General features: G+C 55.9%; 1 long non-coding RNA gene across 1 annotated transcript; it reads left to right on the forward strand.

The window, feature by feature from the left end:
- The first annotated feature begins 2,018 nt into the window (after nt 1-2,018).
- LOC117190152 lies at nt 2,019-2,603 on the forward strand. The gene is made up of 2 exons (XR_004473649.1): nt 2,019-2,478; nt 2,535-2,603. It is a non-coding gene; the product is annotated as an uncharacterized LOC117190152 (long non-coding RNA).
- Nucleotides 2,604-18,797: the final 16,194 nt, after the last annotated feature.

Raw genomic sequence — 18,797 nt, forward strand, 5'->3', positions numbered from 1 at the left:
TATGTATAGCCAGTTGGCTTGCTCTCTCGTCAGCCGTACCGTTGGTCTCGTAGTCCTCAAACATGGCCCGGACCATATCCGGCTCTAGCGTTTCGGTCTTATAACCGATCTGCTTACCAATGAACGGGTTAGGTGCGCCCGTTTCCTGGATTTCACATATGAGGGCTTGGTGGTCACTCCCGGTGTATAAGCCACTAACTTCCCACGTTGTCCTGCGGCTGAGGCTGCTGCTCACGAACGTAAGGTCTATTATAGACCCCGTTCCAGCTCTGCCGAACGTCTGCTGTGTGCCTGTGTTCAGCAGTACGGCATCCAACGTCGCAAAGCATTCTAAGAGCGCCTGTCCCCTTGGGTTCGTTCTCGGGCATCCCCACTCCGTCGCCCAAGCGTTGAAATCGCCGGCTATGAGCGTAGGGTGTTTCTCCCGCGCATCTTCAGCAATCCTTTCCAGTGCCTGCGTCGCCTGCTGTAGGCTGAGGCTCGGGGCAGGTAGCAGCTATATATGTGCACTCCATTTATCCGGGCTCTGGCGAATCCGTCTCCGACGTATGTTTGCAGTAGTTGCTGTGTGGGACTCGCACAGCTCCATATCGCTGCCTTCTTGCTCGAGTCAGCAACCCACTCTCCCGAGTTGCGATTCCGGTATTGCTCGCTTATGACTGCTACATCAATACGGTGCTCCCTTATGGTCTGGTCCAGCAGCTGCTGTGCCATCTCGCAGTGGTTGAGGTTTAGTTGGATGATTTTCATCTATCCTTCATTTGCTGCATCGCCTTTTGGTACTGCGGGCACCTCGAACTCGTCGTTTGGTGCTTCAAGTCCTTCACCCGGTGGCGCTTGCAAAGAATGCAACTTGGTTCGTCTTTGCAATCTTTGGCCTGGTGGTCGGCTCCTGCGCAATTGTAGCAGCACTTCGTGAAGTCTTGGCTGCTCTTACAATTAGGCGCGATGTGGCCAAATTCCATGCACTTGTAGCATCTTCGGGGAGTTGACTTGGGTCGTATTCTGCAATACCCCCACCCCAGGCGAATTCTTCCTTTCTCCAGGAGGGGCTTTGCTATAGCCGGTGGAACTTTCAGAGTCAGGGTCTGCGTGCTCCTATAGGCTGGTCTGATGGCGATGGCTGCGGCCTCGCAGATTTCCACCCCTGCCTGCGCTTTGAGTTCCGCTAGGACTTCCTCTTGGGTGGACACTTCGTCTATGTCCCTTACCTCCAAGATGACAGTTTCGGTAAGACTCCTTACTTCAACCGTGCTTCCTAGCGCTTCCTTGACTGCTGCCTGCATCTCGTGGGTTCTCGGGTCCGCCGATTTTTCCAGCATCAGCAACAGCTCTCCTTTTGCCGTGCGTCGCACCCCTTGCACCGATTGCCCTAGCTTTTTAAGACTTGGCTCTGTCTTGACCTTCCTTAGAATGTCTGCATATGAGACAGTGCTGGTGGCGGCGATGACTATTGCATCGCTGCGTGGCGGTCTTGGTCGTTGCTGCTGCTTTGGCTTTGGCCTTTGCCTAGCTACGACCTTCACCCACCCCACATCTCGATCCTTTGGGGCGTCCTCCGGTCCCTTGCGAGCTACGGCGTCCCTCATTTGGCCTTCCTGCGGCTTCTTCTCCGTTTTTTTTGACTTTTTGGGTCCATGTTTTGGCTTCTTCGGCCTTGGGGACGGGGACGGGGACGGGTGGGTGGTGTTCCTGGGCTCTGGCCGTGCCCTCTTTCCCGCCCTCTCCGTCACTGCCGGCTGTGTAACCTTGGCTACAGCCTGCTCCGCAGAGATCGCCTGCCAGCACGATTCCAACTCTCGCTGCAGATATTCGATCTCATCCACCAGATCCCTCATTGGGTTCGTGATGGACCTCTTTGGGAGCACCATCAGCTTCCTCAACTCTCTGGCCTTTTGGCCCAAGCTCGCCAAATGCGCCATGGCCCTCTCCTTCTGGTCTGCTTGCTCCTCTTGGGGGCGCTGCAGCGTTGGAGGAGAGGATCTTGCGCGCTCCTCCACTGCTTCCGCCAACTGGTTTGGCGATCGCGCCAGAGCATTTTTCCGGCGAAAGGGATTCTCCTCATCCCAGGCGAATGAGCTTGTCAGCGGAGTGCTGCAAGCCGCAGCTTGTTCCCGCTGATCGCTCATCTCCGATCTGGCCGTTGATCTGGCAACTCCGGTTGCTGTGGCCGCGCCCTCTATTGGCCAGACGCTGTCGTTTTCCAGCACTTAGCTCCGTGCCTTTAGTCAGCTGTTCTTCCGTCGTTATCCAACACCACTTGCGGTGTGCTTGGCCAATTTTGCCCAAAACAAAAAGAAGGCAGCAACAAACAAGTGGCGCCAAGAATCACAGCGAAGAAGAATAGGAAAACAGGCACTTACCTGCTGTTCCTTCCCCCCCCTTCGGCCTAGGGCTCGACGGCGTCCCACTGGGATTTCGGCCAGTACTATTGGCCAGGTGGCCGCTTCTCTGCTTGCGGACTTGTGTTCCGCGCAGGTAAGTAACGCAGCACTACTATGGCTCGCGCTAACAACTCTTTGCCTCTTTTCCAGGCTAACTTCCGACGTTTTCCACTGAATTGTACGGAACGATTTAAAAACACGACCGCACTCACTAGAATACACACTGTGTTCTGTGTGTGTGTGTGTGTGTGTGTGTGTGTGTGTTTTTTTTTTTTTTTTTTTTTTCCATGGATACGCCACGGTGGGTGAGAATCTCTAAGAGACGCGACCGGCCCGTACCAGTCAACGAACTGGACTACCCCTTCGGGGCTTCCCAGCTAAACTCACCACCACGCACAGCTGCACACCTCATTCCCCGCGGGATCACCGCAAAGTATTACTTCGCGGGATGGGTTGCCTACGTTAGGCACTCTCCTCTACGCGTCGCTCCCTTTCGCATCTTCTCAGATCGCTCTGGATGGCTATTAGGGTGTTGCTAACGCGCTGCCAGTTCTCGTCGGACTCCGTCATGAACGCCATTAGCTCCTCTGGTCGTGGGAAATACTCTGCACTTGAGCGGTACCTCGTGCAGTGGTAGATCACATGCTCCGGATCCTCGCTCTCATTCGAACACTCAGGACACTCGGGAGTATCCTCGTGTTTGAACCTATGCAGATACTTCCTGTATCCTCCGTGACCCGTCAGGAATTGGGTGAGGTGGTAGTTCATCTCTCCGCTTCTCCGCCCTATCCATGACTCAATGTCCGGGATTAGTCTATGGGTCCACCGTCTATTTGTGGCCGTGTCCCATCTTGCCTGCCATTTTTCTATCGACGCCCGCCTTTCCGACGCACGGATGGTCTCTAGCGATGCATTAGTTCGCATCCCTGCGCGCGCTTCATATACATGCGTCATCTCGAGCGCTAGTATATCCACCGGTATCATGGCCGCGAGGACCAGGGCTGCGTTATCCGACACCGTCCTATATCCAGACACTACGCGAAGAGCGCAGAGCCGATATGGCACTGACATCTTTCTTCTTAGACTCATGTTGCCGGATAGGGTTGAAGACCACACCGGCGCAGCGTACAGTAGAATCGAGGCCACTACTCTCGCCAGGAGTAAGCGTCGACCTGCCTTGGGTCCACCAATATTGGGGAGCATCCTTGCGAGTGCTGCCTGCATCCGGGAGGCTTTTTGACTCACGTACTCGATGTGGGCCCGGTAGTTCAATCGGTTATCCAGCATCACGCCTAGGTACCGGATTGACTCCTGCGACTTGATAGTCGCATTACCCACGCGAAACGTCGCGTACTCCACCTTCTTCCGACTCGTGATGAGTACAGCCTCCGTTTTGTGGCCAGCCAGGTCCAATCCCGCGTTTTCCATCCAGTTGGATACGATCCGGATTGCCTCGTTGGCCGTCGCCTCGACATCTCGGAGCTCTTTGGCTACCACGACCAGGGCGAGATCGTCAGCGAAACCGACAAGCGTGCATCCCTGCGGAAGCTGGAGTCTCAGGACGTCGTCGTACATTATGTTCCATAGTAGAGGTCCTAAGACTGATCCCTGTGGAACTCCGGCTGTCACCCTGTAGAGCTTTGGTCCCTCCTCCGTCTCGTACCTCAGCACCCTACCCGACAGGTAGCTGGCTATTATCCGAAGCAGGTAGGTGGGAACTCCAATTCTCCCGAGCGCCTCGTTTATCCGAGACCAGTTCGCTGAGTTAAACGCGTTACGGATATCCAGGGTCACCACCGCGCAGTACTCCTTTGTGCCAAATCTCCATCTTATTCCCTCGATCGCTCTGGATGCAATGTCGGTGACTGCCTTGATGGCGTCGAGCGTTGATTTGGCCTTCCGGAATCCGTACTGGGACTCCGATAAGGCCTCCTTCTCCTGGATCACAACTTGCAGTCGGTTGTAGGCGTTCCTAAACAGGGGGCATCTACCGCTGCCGGCCACGTGCTTCCAGTCTGCGCTCGTTCCCTTGCAGAGCATGCACTGTGGTTCCAGGCTACAGTCCTTTGCCAGGTGGTTCTCCTTTCCACATCTTCTACACAGCTTGGACCTATCTACTTTGCTACAGCACTGTCGTGCCATATGCCCAAACTCGAGACATCTGAAGCATTTGGTGACGCTGATTCGCTCACGCAGTCTGCATCTTACCCAGCCTACTTCTCTCTCTCTCATATTTTCAGAGCCTTTTGAGCGCTCTCCGCTGGCAGCCTGATTGTGGCCGTCTGGGTTCCGCCGTATGCCTTTCTCAGCTGGATGTCATCCGCAGACAGCTCCGCCAATTCCACCTGGCTTCTCAGAGCTTCGCATATATCCTCCGTGGTGGTTATTTCGTCCAGGTCCTTGCACTCTACGGTCACCCGGTGCGACAGGCTACGGACTTCTGCGTAATCCTTCAGCGTATTGGCTACCAGGCTTTTAAACGTCTCCGTCTCCTCTCCCGACTTGTTGAGCTGTAGTAGTAGCTCTCCTTTTTGGGTCCTCCTGATCCTGGCGACCGCTTCACCAAGTCCACGCAGGGTTTCGTCCGTCCTAACCTTGCGCAGTATCTCTGCATAGGTCTTTTCACCTTTGGTGGCAATGACGATGGCGTCTGGTCGCGTCTTGTCCGCGAGCGCTCCAGTCGGCTTTTGCGGCCTCTTCCTTCTGCGCCGGTTGGTCACCGTCAGAAATGGGGTCTCCTCCGGCTCCTTTCTCTCCCTTTCAGCGTGGGCGTCCTTTTCAACTGCTACTCCTGGTGTGGTCTGGACCTCGACCGCTGCCTTGGTCCTCTTTGTCCGGGGTGTTGGTGCACCTGCAGCCTGTTTCCTCTTAGGCTCTGGGAGAGGTCTGAAAATCGGTGACGTCTGAGAGGACTGGTGGGTCCTGATCACCGCCTTAGCTCCTTCATCGTGCAGCTGGATAGCAACCAGCTCATACAGCACCCTTATGCTCTCGATCGAGTCCCACATGGGTTGGTGTATGGATCGCCTCTTGCCATCCTCGAGCATCTCCACTAGCTGCGTGATCTCTCGTCCTAGATCGCGCAGCGCTGTGCTGCCCTGAGCTTTTTGGTGCTGCTCCGGGCCAGGGAGGGCCGGCAGCGGGGCGTCGGTCCGCTCACCAGTTGGCGTTCTCGCCATTTTTTTGCTTTTATTGAAGCCTTCTGAGTCGATCGTCGTTATGGGTGTGATATTTTTACTCATTTTGTTGGGTCCCAACTCGTAAGCCGTTGTCCTTGTCTGTTGTACAGTCGCGTTATGATCCCATGGTTGTCTATGCAAGCAGGGAGGCCATGCAAGGGTTGACTCCCGCCCTTATGGGGTCGGGAGTGCAGAGCCGGATCCGCGATAGTCAGGAGTGACTCAACTGAGCCTGTACGTCCAATTTAATGGTTAGAGATTTGCCAATTTTTCACGGGACGGGGGCAGAAGCAGCATTAACCTAGCAGCGATTTCGGCGGGGTTTCATTCCTCGTACTAAAGTGCTAGAATGCTGGCTTCCGTCAGCCCTGGGGTCATCAATCCAAAAAAAGGGGGGTCCAGTTCCTATCCTAAGACTTTACTGGTCTCCGTCTTAGTCGCCTTCTCGTATTAGCTAGGTGTTTCACAAGTGTGTTAGACCTATCCGGCGGATACCTGGCTTGTGCCGGCGGTTACGAGTTGCTTTAGTGCTCTTTAGAGGGAGCAGAACATCCCCGTGTCTTTTTAGTCGCCTCATACGACAAGCTGTGACATGCTGTGGTGGTATTCTACTGCCCGCTCACCACACGGGTGAGTGTGTTTTTTTTTTTTTTTTTTTTTTTTTTTTTTGTGTGACTACAGTAAAGCTTCATGCCGACTCAGCCGAAGCCGAAGTGAGGGACTCTAACCGCTCTAAAACCAACCACACCTATCCCGGATCCCGGCGGTACTGTCGCGAGATATTACTTCGCCGGGGGGAGATGCCCGTAGGGCTCTTCTCTTAATAATCTCCTTTATCCTTTATCTCCTTGCATTGCGTGCTCTTTCTTCGCGACGCAGTTTGGTAGCCATAGTTACGGCCATGAATCTAATCGAGGCCCAGTTTCCTTCCGACTCCAGCAGGCATTCTGCCAGGTTTGACACCGCTGGCATTCTTCCAAGCTTGTTGCTTAGATCCTCTCGTTCTTGCCGAAATCTTGGACATTCGAAGAAGCAGTGCTCTGCGTCTTCGATGACCCCTGCGCAGACCACGCAGAAGGGGTCGTCCTCGTGCTTAAACTTATGCAGGTAGGCTTTAAAGCAACCGTGTCCTGTCAGCAGTTGTGTCAGGTGATACTCCACTTGTCCATGGCTACGGTTCAGCCAACTCTTCAGGTCTGAGATTAGCCTATGGGTCCATCGCCCTTTGCTGCTGTTATCCCACGAATCTTGCCATTGCAGGATTGTGCGCTGCCTTAAGGCACCTCTGGTGTCCTGGTCGGTAGTCCCCAGGGTTCGCTGTGCCCTGATTCCTGCGGCTTCTCTTGCCAGCAGATGGATGGGAATCATTCCTGCTACCACAAGTGCGGCGTCTTGGGATACCGTTCTGAATGCGCAACACACCCTCAGGGCACACAGCCTCTGGACTGCGTTGCATTCTCGGGCATATGTTTTATGCTTCATTGCATCAAATGGGTGAGTGTGTGTGTGTGTGTGTGTGTGTGTTTTTTTTTTTTTTTTTTATTGGGAAAACAATTTATATTTATAAAATAACAATTATGACTGGGAAGGGGGGGAGAGGGGGGGGGGCCTGCTCCCGCGGGACTGCCGCTAGGCATTACTTCGCGGTGCGGGCTGTGGGGTCATCCTTCTGGCTTAGTTTGTCCGGCTTCGCTCCAGCCTGCGCAGCTTCTTGATCACGCTTGCTGCCATGTAGGCGACCGCGTTCCAAGATTGCTCATCGGCTAGCATCTGGTCGGTGAGGGTGTCCACACTCACTTCTGCAAGCGTCTCCCCTAGCCTCGTTCGTTCTTGCGAGAAGCGGGGGCATACAAAGAAGACGTGCTCTGCATCCTCGTCGACTCCAGGCCCGCAGCAGCTGCAATACGGGTCGTCAGCATGCCTAAAGCGATGCAGGTACTGCTTGAAGCAGCCATGCCCCGTCAGCAGTTGGCCCAAATAATGGTCCATTTGGCCGTGGCTTCTTCGCAGCCATGGGCTAAGCTGGGGAAGGAGACGTCTGGTCCACCTCCCTTTTGCCGCTTGGTCCCAGCGCCGTTGCCACTGGGCTATAGTGCGCTCTCGCCGCTCGCTGGCTACCTCCACTCCGCTCTGCCGCTCAGCTGCCAGGAGATCCAGTGGGACCATGCCTGCCACAATAAGTGCGGCGTCTTCAGACTCCGTCCGGAAGCAGCATGTAACCCTCAAGGCACAGCGTCGGTATGCGCTTCTGCAGTCTCTGCTGTATGTGGAAACCATCATTGCTGGTGCCCACGCTGCTGATCCATATAAGATTATGGAGGTGACCACCCCAGCGATGAGCTGCCTGCTACGCTGCCGTGGTCCCCCTATATTGGCCATCATCCTGCTTATGGCCGCCGTTGCTGCAGTCGCTTTTTCGCTGGCGTATTCCAGGTGGGCCTTGAAGTTCAGCCTCTGGTCCATCATTACCCCTAGGTACTTTAGCGCAGGCTTGGTCCTGATGATCGTGCTACCGACTCTCACGCATGCCTGCTCGACCTTTTTTCTGCTGCTCATTAGCACAGCCTCCGTCTTCTTCTCCGCCAATGCTAGCCCGTTGGCTGCGAGCCAGGCCACTATCATCCCGACTGCTACGTTGGTTTTCTCCTCTACGTCTCTTACGTGTTTCGACACTGTCACCAGTGCTATGTCGTCGGCGAAGCCCACCAGGGTGCACCCTTCCGGTAATGTAAGCCGCAGGATGTCGTCATACATCAAGTTCCACAGTATCGGCCCTAGGACCGAGCCCTGTGGGACGCCTCCGGTGATTTGGTGATGTTCTGCTCCTTCTTCCGTGTCGTAGATCAGGACGCGGTCCGTGAAATAGCTTCGCAGAGTCCGTGTGATTTGCTCAGATATACCCCTCCTGGTCAGGGCCTCTAGGATGCTCTTCCAGCTGGCAGAGTTGAAGGCGTTTCGTACGTCTAGTGTACATACTAGGCAGTACTTTTTGTCGCCTCCAGCCCATCGCGTTCCTGCCATGGCTTCCCTGGCAAGGTTTGTCACCATCTCGATGGCGTCAGTGGTGCTCCTCTGCTTGCGGAACCCGAATTGGAGGTCGGAAAGTCCGCGGCGCTCAGCCAGTTCCGCCTCCAGTCGGTTACATACCATCCTCTCGAAAATCTTGCCCATGGTATCCAGCATGCACAGCGGCCGGTATGACGATGGGTCGTTGAGCTCTTTGCCTGGCTTGGGTATCAGAACCAGCCTTTGCCGTTTCCATGCTCGTGGGACTGTCCGCTCCGCTAGGCACTGGGTGTACATTGTGGCGAATGCTTCCGGATGGGCTCTAATTATGCATTTTAGTGCTGCATTAGGGACTCCATCTGGACCTGCCGCTTTCCCGATCTTCAGCTTACCCGTGGCCTCCAGTACTTCTCTGGCAGTGATGATGGTGGTGGTGTCCCTCAGGCTAGCTCCTTCTACCCTAGCTTCCTCTTGTAAGGGTGGTTGTCTAGGGAAAAGGGTGCCGACTATCTCTCTCATATGTACCGGATCCTTGGGCATAGGCTGCCTGTTTAATCTCCCCATGACTAATTTGTATGCTTCACCAAAAGGTTCCGCATCGGCCGCATCGCAGAGCTCCTTGAAGCATTTGAGTTTGCTGCTTCTGATGGCCTCCTTCAGCTATTTTCTTTTGGCCTTGAATGCCGCGCCATTTCTGCCAAATTGGGCGGAGCCTCTTGCTCGCTGGTAGGCACGCCGAGCTGCGCAGCACTCCCTCCTGGCCTTGGCAATGTGCTCATTCCACCACGGTACTGGCCGGTGCCTGCTTCCTCCGATCTTTCTTTTTTTCCATGGCTGCATCACAGGCCGCTTTGACGGTCCTGTAAACGGCAAGCGCGGATGCTTCAGCATCCCCGGCGGCGCTTAGGTTTTCTGCTGCCGAGAGGAGCGCGGCTCTGCTCAGGCTTTCCTCCTTGTACCCGGCCTGGAGCGCCCGCTGTATCCTTGCTGTGTTCCTGGGTGCAAAGGTTTCCGTCATTACAGCTAAGTGGTCGCTATGGGTGTAAGCACTCAGCACTTGCCACTTCGCGTGGCGTGCGTCGTTAGCGATGTTGCTGATGATCGCCTCATACTCCTGCTGCGTGAACCTTGGTGCTATGTAGCTGCTGTAGACAAAAGTCCCGCTGTGCTTAGCTCTCACATATCCCACTCTGGATGCTCTGTGGGTAAGCTGGCCTGGTTGTGGGCCACAGCTCCAGATTGCTGCTCCTCCGTCTGAGCTTTGCTGCCAGACTCCTTCGTGTTTTTTGCCGTAGGGCTCGCTGAGTAGCGCTATGTCGATCTTCTGCTCCAGGACTGTTTGCGCCAACAGATCCTGAGCAGCTCGGCAGTGGTTTAGGTTGAGCTGCAGGAGGGTGGGTGTGGGTGTGTTTTTTTTTTTTTTTTGTATTCTTTTATTATGCTTTAATACTAGTTCTTATATAAGGTTAGCAACTAGTTGTGGGGGTCTGGGACTGTGGTTTGTTGGTGGGGTAATGGGGCGTAGCTATGCGGTACGGCCGCAAAGCATTGCTTTGCACAGCCGTTCCTCCTTACTCCTCCGACACTTTCCTTTCCCTCTCCGCTCTCCGTAGGTCCCGCATTATAGTGGCGGCGAACCTAGTGGTGGCATCCCACGCCTTGGGATTCGCTACCATAAGCGGCACGATCCCTCCGACGCTAATGCTGGTGGCTAGCTCATCCTCTAGCTGGCGCCTCTCGTACTCGAAACGGTGGCATTCAAAGAAGACGTGGTGAGCGTCCTCCACGATACCTCGACCACATGATGGGCACCAGTCCTCCGTTTCGTGTCCAAACCGCTTCAGGTACGATCTGAAGCATCCGTGGCCGCTCAGCATCTGAGTGAGGTGGAAGTCCACCTGTCCGTAGTTCCTCTCCAACCACAGCTTGATATCCGGAATCAGCTGGTGGGTCCAGCGTCTTTTAGTCGAGGAATCCCACTTCATCTGCCACCTCCTGACGGTCTCGTGCCTGGGTATGAGGATTGTGGGTGTCCCTGCGAGATAGCTCGTACACCTCGGCCCTTTCCCTTGCTTGCTCTGCTATTGGGACTAGTCCCGCGATGACCAGTGCTGCGTCGTCAGATATGGTTCTAAACGCGCAGGCGATCCTGATGGCACATAAGCGGTGCGTTGCTTCGACTCCTCGCATATAGCTCGGCACCTTCGTCGCTTTGGACCACACTGCGGCAGCATACAGGAGCTGAGAGGAGACGACGCTGGTGATCAGCTTCCTCCTTGCTTGCTTTGGCCCCCTGGTGTTGAGCAGAATTCGCGAGAGTGCTCGGCAAGTCTGTGCGGCCTTTGTGTTGGCGTACTCCAAGTGCTCTCTAAATGAAAGCCTAGTGTCCAGCATTACCCCTAGGTATTTAAGAGCCCTTTGCGAAGTAATGTCGTGTCCGCCGACCGACACTCGGGCCGTCTCCACCTTCTTCTTGCTGCTAATCAGAACAGCCTCGGTCTTGTGGGCCGCCAGCTGTAATCCCGCTATGGCGAGCCACGTCTCCACGGCACGGATTGCCCCGTTTGCAGCTGCTTCAACTGCTGCAAGGTCCTTGGCTACCACTATGATGGCGACGTCATCGGCAAACCCGACGACCGTCGTGCCCTCGGGAAGGTTCAGTCGCAGAACTCCATCGTACATCGTATTCCACAGGAGCGGCCCCAGCACCGACCCCTGCGGGACTCCAGCAGTCACTCTATATGATCTTATCCCTTCGCTCGTCTCGTACAGCAGCACCCTCTCACTGAGGTAGCTGTCCACTATTCTCAGGAGGTATTCCGGGATCCATCGTTTTACCCCAGTCCGCAGAGTTGAAAGCGTTTTTTATATCCAGGGTAACCAGCAGGCAGTACTGCTTTTGGCCCCCTCTCCAGCGGGTCCCACTTATTGCATTCTCCGCTACGTTGGTGACTATGCCAATGGCATCCAGGGTTGATCTGCCTTTCCGGAAGCCATACTGGTTGGGCGACAAGCCGCCGGCATCTTCAATGGCACGGCTGAGCCTACGTGCAATGAGCTTTTCGCATACCTTCCCCGCGTTGTCCAGGAGACAAATTGGTCTGTACGAGGAAGGCTCGCCTGGTGGTTTCCCTGGCTTGTTGAGCAGCAGTAGCTTTTGGATCTTCCACCTATCGGGGAAGGTACCTTCTAGCAGACACTTATTGAAGACCTCGGCGAAGGCGGATGGCTGTAGTGCCAATGCCAGTTTTAAAGCCCTATTTGGGATTGCATCCAGGCCTGGGGCTTTTTTGCTGGGCAGGCTCCTACCGGCTTCCAGGATCTCCGCTTCCGTGATCATTTCGATGCCCGTGATCAGTGCGTCGCTTTCTAAGGGGCCTGGACGCCTCTGTTGCTCGCTGGGGAACAGGGTGTGCACTATGTCCTCGAGGGTGCTGGGGTCCGTTGGCGCCTTGCTCCCGGCACTTAGCCGCTTCATAACGATGTTGTAAGCCCTGCCCCAGGGGTCTTGTTCCGCTGTGTCACAGAGCTGGAGAAAGCATTCCCGCTTGCTGCTCCGAATTGCATGCTTCAGTGCCTTCCTGGCGGTCCTATACTCCTCATGCGATGTGACGAACCGAGTCGTGCGTCGCGCTCTCTGCATAGCTCGTCTGGCCCTTAGACACGTTGTCCGGAGCCTGTCGATGTCGGCGTTCCACCACACGATTGGCTCGTGATGCCGCATGAATGGCTTCCGCTGTCTCATGCTCCTGTCACAGGCCTCCTCCTAGTTCCGATTCGTTGGCACTTGTGTCCCCGAGGGCCTCCCACGTCTCGAGGCTTCTAGTCAGAGCGCTGGTGTTGAGCGTGTCCACGACGTAGGCTTTGCTCCTCGCGCTTGATCTGCTGGGTCTGGGGCGTTCGCCAATGGTGCATACTATGGCTTCGTGGTCGCTTCCGGTGTACACGTCTCCTATTCGCCACCTTGCATTGCGCAGCTGCGAAGGGCTCGCGAACGTTAGGTCAATGATTGACCCAGCGCTACCCCTGCAGAAGGTTTGCTGGGAGCCCTCGTTCAGCAGCGCTAGGTCTAGCGATGCTAAAGTTTCTAGCAGGATTCGGCCTCTTGCGTTGGTGACTTGACAGCCCCACTCGTGTGCCCACGCGTTGAAGTCCCCGGCGATTAGGACTGCCCCGCGGTTTCTTGCGTCTTCAGCTAGTTCCTCAATGATTCGGGCGAAGGACTCGAGGGGTAGACTGGGCGCTAGGTAGCAGCTGTATACCCATAGGTTGCCAGCTCTCGCGCGCACAAATCCGTCTCCTGCCAGCACATTGCTGAGTTTGCAGGGATCGCCTCCACATGCCCACAGGGATGCCTTCCCTGTTCTGTCGGTCGCCCAGGATTCGTTGTCACCTGATTTGTACGGCTCGCTGAGTATGGCCAGGTCCGATTTGAGTTCTCTCACCGTCTGCAGGAGCAGGTCCTGTGCGGCCCTACAGTGATTCAGATTGAGCTGGATCACTTCCATCCTCTTGTTCCGGCTACCTCTCCTAGCTTCGAGAAGGGACACTGCCGGCTTCCCGATTGATGGCCTCTGTCCTCTCGGCCTCTCCCGGCGCAGACGAAGCAGGTTGCCTTGTTTGGACAGTCTGCTATCTTGTGCCCATTGACGCCGCAGCGAATGCAGCACCCAGTTCGGTCCACCGCACTATGGCAGTTTGGCGCAATGTGCCCAATCTCCAAGCACTTGTAGCACCTAGGCTGCGAGTCCTTCTCCTTGATCTTACATACCGTCCATCTCACCTTGACCTTGCCCTTGCCGAGGACCACTTGAGCATCCTTGCTCGGCAGTCCGATTACGGCAGTCTGGGTGTCCCGGTATGATGGGCGTAGGCTTCTCACATTCACCGAGTCGGCTTTGATGGCAAATTGTTCCGCTAAGGCCTTGACAAGGTCCTCCGCGGTTACTAGCGGGTCCAGGTCGCTGATCGCTAGCACCCTCGTCCTCGTGTCTTCGGAAAGGGCTCGTACCTCCGCTACTCCATCCAGTACCGATTCGAGGCTCTCCTTAATCCTTGTTGCGCTTTCTTTATCGCCTCTGTTCAGCTCAAGGAGCAGGTTACCATTTGCGGTACGGCGGACCTTGTTGACGCTCGTACTCAGGTCCTGAAGCTGACCGTCTTCTCTCCGGGTAACCAGGGCCAGCACCTCGCTGTAGGTTTTTCCTTTCGCCTCGACGACCGCGGCGTCCGGGCGGTGAGGTTTCCTAGCCGGCTTCTTGGCTGCCCTCGTCTTCTTGGCCACCTCCCTCCATCCGCTGACCGGAATCTCGGGGCTCTTAGTCTGGCTCATAACGCTGGGCGTCACCACGTCTTCTTGTGGCGGCAACGGGGCTTTCTTCTGCGGCCTCCTGGTTGCGTTGGCGCCTTCTGGCGTGGGGGGAGGGGGGTGACCCGGATCCACCAGTGGCTGGCTTAGCCTACGCCACGGCTCCGTTTGCGCCGCGGCATCCTTCTTTCAGACTGTCGTTGTCTGCTGCTCTTTGTCCATGCTCATGCTCTTGGTGCTCTGTGAGCATTTTGAGCACAGGACTGCGGCGTTGAGGCCTTCCTGCCTGGCGCTTCTGCCCGCTGCTGATGCTTGGCTTGCTTCATTGATGCTCGTGTGAAGCTCCTTCATTCGCACGAACATGTTTCTCGTCGCCATGTTGATGTGGCGCGTATTCTTAACCATCATTCTGCTATGGACTTCATCCAAGATATTTCCCAGCTCTTGGAGGTTTTCGAGGCAGGTTGCCTCCTGGCAGGCCTTACTTCTCTTAAGCGACGTTTTTCTTTGCAAACTCTCTGGGCTGGCTGGGTCCCGTACCCTCTTAGGGGTCTCCCGGGCGTCCGGGTCCATGCTCTGTAGCTCTGCTCCTGGAGCTGACGCAGCTGCTGGCGATCGGGCGAGCTTGCTGCCCTTCATGAAAGCCAGGTTTTCGTCCTCTTCCATTCCTTTGCTCGATGTTCCAGTTAATTCTGGGTCGATTTTAATTTGAAATTTCAAATTTCGTTTGGCGCGTAACTCTGCTCCGGCACTCCGGCAGCCCTGTTTCGTACGAGGCTGTCCGGCAACACCGTCCGAGCTGCCACCCTGCGCGATCACCTGACTGGCAGCTCAGTGATCAGCTGCTGAGGGGGAGGCTCCCGGCGAGAACCGTAAACAGAAAAAGAAAGAAAAATTTTAGTGAGAAAATTGTTTTGCTAGAACTCCACCAACAATGTGTATAGCGGAAGGCGCCAAACAAGAGTTCACCCCTCTCCGCCTCCTGCACGGAGCGCACTGGATATGCCCCTGCAACAGAACGGGTGGTCGGCGAGGGCCGATTTCATACGCAGTACGTACCGGTGCTTCAGTGACCTGCTCTTAACAGCTCCCGCTCCCGCGGGACTGCCGCTAGGCATTACTTCGCGGTGCGGGCTGTGGGGTCATCCTTCTGGCTTAGTTTGTCCGGCTTCGCTCCAGCCTGCGCAGCTCCTTGATCACGCTTGCTGCCATGTAGGCGACCGCGTTCCAAGATTGCTCATCGGCTAGCATCTGGTCGGTGAGGGTGTCCACACTCACTTCTGCAAGCGTCTCCCCTAGCCTCGTTCGTTTTTGCGAGAAGCGGGGGCATACAAAGAAGACGTGCTCTGCATCCTCGTCGACTCCAGGCCCGCAGCAGCTGCAATACGGGTCGTCAGCATGCCTAAAGCGATGCAGGTACTGCTTGAAGCAGCCATGCCCCGTCAGCAGTTGGCCCAAATAATGGTCCATTTGGCCGTGGCTTCTTCGCAGCCATGGGCTAAGCTGGGGAAGGAGACGTCTGGTCCACCTCCCTTTTGCCGCTTGGTCCCAGCGCCGTTGCCACTGGGCTATAGTGCGCTCTCGCCGCTCGCTGGCTACCTCCACTCCGCTCTGCCGCTCAGCTGCCAGGAGATCCAGTGGGACCATGCCTGCCACAATAAGTGCAGCGTCTTCAGACACCGTCCAAAAGCAGCATGTAACCCTCAGGGCACAGCGTCGGTATGCGCTTCTGCAGTCTCTGCTGTATGTGGAAACCATCATTGCTGGTGCCCACACTGCTGATCCATATAAGATTATGGAGGTGACCACCCCAGCGATGAGCTGCCTGCTACGCTGCCGTGGTCCCCCTGTATTGGCCATCATCCTGCTTATGGCCGCCGTTGCTGCAGTCGCTTTTGCGCTGGCGTATTCCAGGTGGGCCTTGAAGTTCAGCCTCTGGTCCATCATTACCCCTAGGTACTTTAGCGCAGGCTTGGTCCTGATGATCGTGCTACCGACTCTCACGCATGCCTGCTCGACCTTTTTTCTGCTGCTCATTAGCACAGCCTCCGTCTTCTTCTCCGCCAATGCTAGCCCGTTGGCTGCGAGCCAGGCCACTATCATCCCGACTGCTACGTTGGTTTTCTCCTCTACGTCTCTTACGTGTTTCGACACTGTCACCAGTGCTATGTCGTCGGCGAAGCCCACCAGGGTGCACCCTTCCGGTAATGTAAGCCGCAGGATATCGTCATACATCACGTTCCACAGTATCGGCCCTAGGACCGAGCCCTGTGGGACGCCTCCGGTGATTTGGTGATGTTCTGCTCCTTCTTCCGTGTCGTAGATCAGGACGCGGTCCGTGAAATAGCTTCGCAGAGTCCGTGTGATTTGCTCAGATATACCCCTCCTGGTCAGAGCCTCTAGGATGCTCTTCCAGCTGGCAGAGTTGAAGGCGTTTCGTACGTCTAGTGTACATACTAGGCAGTACTTTTTGTCGCCTCCAGCCCATCGCGTTCCTGCCATGGCTTCCCTGGCAAGGTTTGTCACCATCTCGATGGCGTCAGTGGTGCTCCTCTGCTTGCGGAACCCGAATTGGAGGTCGGAAAGTCCGCGACGCTCAGCCAGTTCCGCCTCCAGTCGGTTACATACCATCCTCTCGAAAATCTTGCCCATGGTATCCAGCATGCACAGCGGCCGGTATGACGATGGGTCGTTGAGCTCTTTGCCTGGCTTGGGTATCAGAACCAGCCTTTGCCGTTTCCATGCTCGTGGGACTGTCCGCTCCGCTAGGCACTGGGTGTACATTGTGGCGAATGCTTCCGGTTGGGCTCTAATTATGCATTTTAGTGCTGCATTAGGGACTCCATCTGGACCTGCCGCTTTCCCGATCTTCAGCTTACCCGTGGCCTCCAGTACTTCTCTGGCAGTGATGATGGTGGTGGTGTCCCTCAGGCTAGCTCCTTCTACCCTAGCTTCCTCTTGTAAGGGTGGTTGTCTAGGGAATAGGGTGCCGACTATCTCTCTCATATGCACCGGATCCTTGGGCATAGGCTTTCTGTTTAATCTCCCCATGACTAGTTTGTATGCTCCACCAAAAGGTTCCGCATCGGCCGCATCGCAGAGCTCCTTGAAGCATTTGAGTTTGCTGCTTCTGATGGCCTCCTTCAGCTCTTTTCTTTTGGCGTTGAATGCCGCGCCATTTCTGCCAAATTGGGCGGAGCCTCTTGCTCGCTGGTAGGCACGCCGAGCTGCGCAGCACTCCCTCCTGGCCTTGGCAATGTGCTCATTCCACCAGGGTACTGGCCGGTGCCTGCTTCCTCCGATCTTTCTTTTTTTCATGGCTGCATCACAGGCCGCTTTGACGGTCCTGTAAACGGCAAGCGCGGATGCTTCAGCATCCCCGGCGGCGCTTAGGTTTTCTGCTGCCGAGAGGAGCGCGGCTCTGCTCAGGCTTTCCTCCTTGTACCCGGCCTGGAGCGCCCGCTGTATCCTTGTTGTGTTCCTGGGTGCAAAGGTTTCCGTCATTACGGCTAAGTGGTCGCTATGGGTGTAAGCACTCAGCACTTGCCACTTCGCGTGGCGTGCGAGCTCTGGGCTTGCAAAGGTGAGGTCTATAATAGACTCCCGCCCTGCTTTGCTGAACGTTGGTGTGGTTCCTGTGTTGAGGAGACAGACGTTCAGGCTTGCAAACTCGTCCAGGAGCGATGTCCCACGGGGTGTGTTCTTGGCGCTGCCCCAAGTCGTTGCCCAGGCGTTAAAGTCGCCCGCTATCAGGACCGGCGATTTGCCTCGTGCGTCGTTAGCGATGTTGCTGATGATCGCCTCATACTCCTGCTGCGTGAACCTTGGTGCTATGTAGCAGCTGTAGACAAAAGTGCCGCTGTGCTTAGCTCTCACATATCCCACTCTGGATGCTCTGTGGGTAAGCTGGCCTGGTTGTGGGCCACAGCTCCAGATTGCTGCTCCTCCGTCTGAGCTTTGCTGCCAGACTCCTTCGTGTTTTTTGCCGTACGGCTCGCTGAGTAGCGCTATGTCGATCTTCTGCTCCAGGACTGTTTGCGCCAACAGATCCTGAGCAGCTCGGCAGTGGTTTAGGTTGAGCTGCAGGAGCTTAACCATCAACCAGTTTTGCTAGTGCCTTCTTATACTTAGGGCAGCTGCGGCTGAGGGCCGAGTGGGCTGCTGAGCGGACGTCTCCTGGCTTGCCAGCGCATAGTATGCACATTGGCGGGTTGTTGCACTGGTTGTGCTTGTGCCCCTCCCCACCACATTTGTAGCATGCATTGCTTGACACAGGCCGCTTGGATCTGCACCTGGCTGCAGTGTGTCCATAGGCCATGCACTTGAAGCAGCGGGTTGGCGCAATCCGTTGCCGCACGCGGCAGACAACCCAGCCGATCCGAGCTCCAGGAGCTTCTTTGCGAGTGCGGGCTGAAGGTTCAGCGTAGCTACCTGCGTTGCGCCATATGCTTTCCGCATGTACGGCACTGCTCCTTGTGTTAAGTCGCCGTCGATCGCTGCAGCTATGGCCTCACATACCTCGTCGCCTGTCGTGAGCTCGTCTATGTTGAGTACCTCAACCGCGACTGTCTCCTGCATGGCCTTCACGGCTGCCTTATCCCCAAGCGCTGCCTGGATGGCCATCTGCAGCTCCTGGGTGGCGGGGTCTGAGGATTGTTGCATCCTTAGAAGCTCGCCCGAGGCTGTCTTCCTGATGCCCTGAACCTTGTTTTTGAGGCTCTGGAGTGTTGGTGCTGCCTTCACCAGTTTGAGGATGTCGGCGTATGATGCCTCCTCGGTGCATTTGACCAGCACTGCGTCTGGTCGGCCTGTCTGCTTGCGTTTCGCACGCCTGCCTCTCACCTCACTCCACTTCTGTGTAGGGTTGGTGTCTTCCGCCTTGCCGCACTGCATCTTGGTTTCCTCTTGTCGAGTGGCGTC

The sequence above is a fragment of the Drosophila miranda genome, chromosome XL (genome assembly GCF_003369915.1).
Source record: "Drosophila miranda strain MSH22 chromosome XL, D.miranda_PacBio2.1, whole genome shotgun sequence".
In the NCBI taxonomy this organism is placed as follows: Eukaryota; Metazoa; Arthropoda; class Insecta; order Diptera; family Drosophilidae; genus Drosophila; species Drosophila miranda.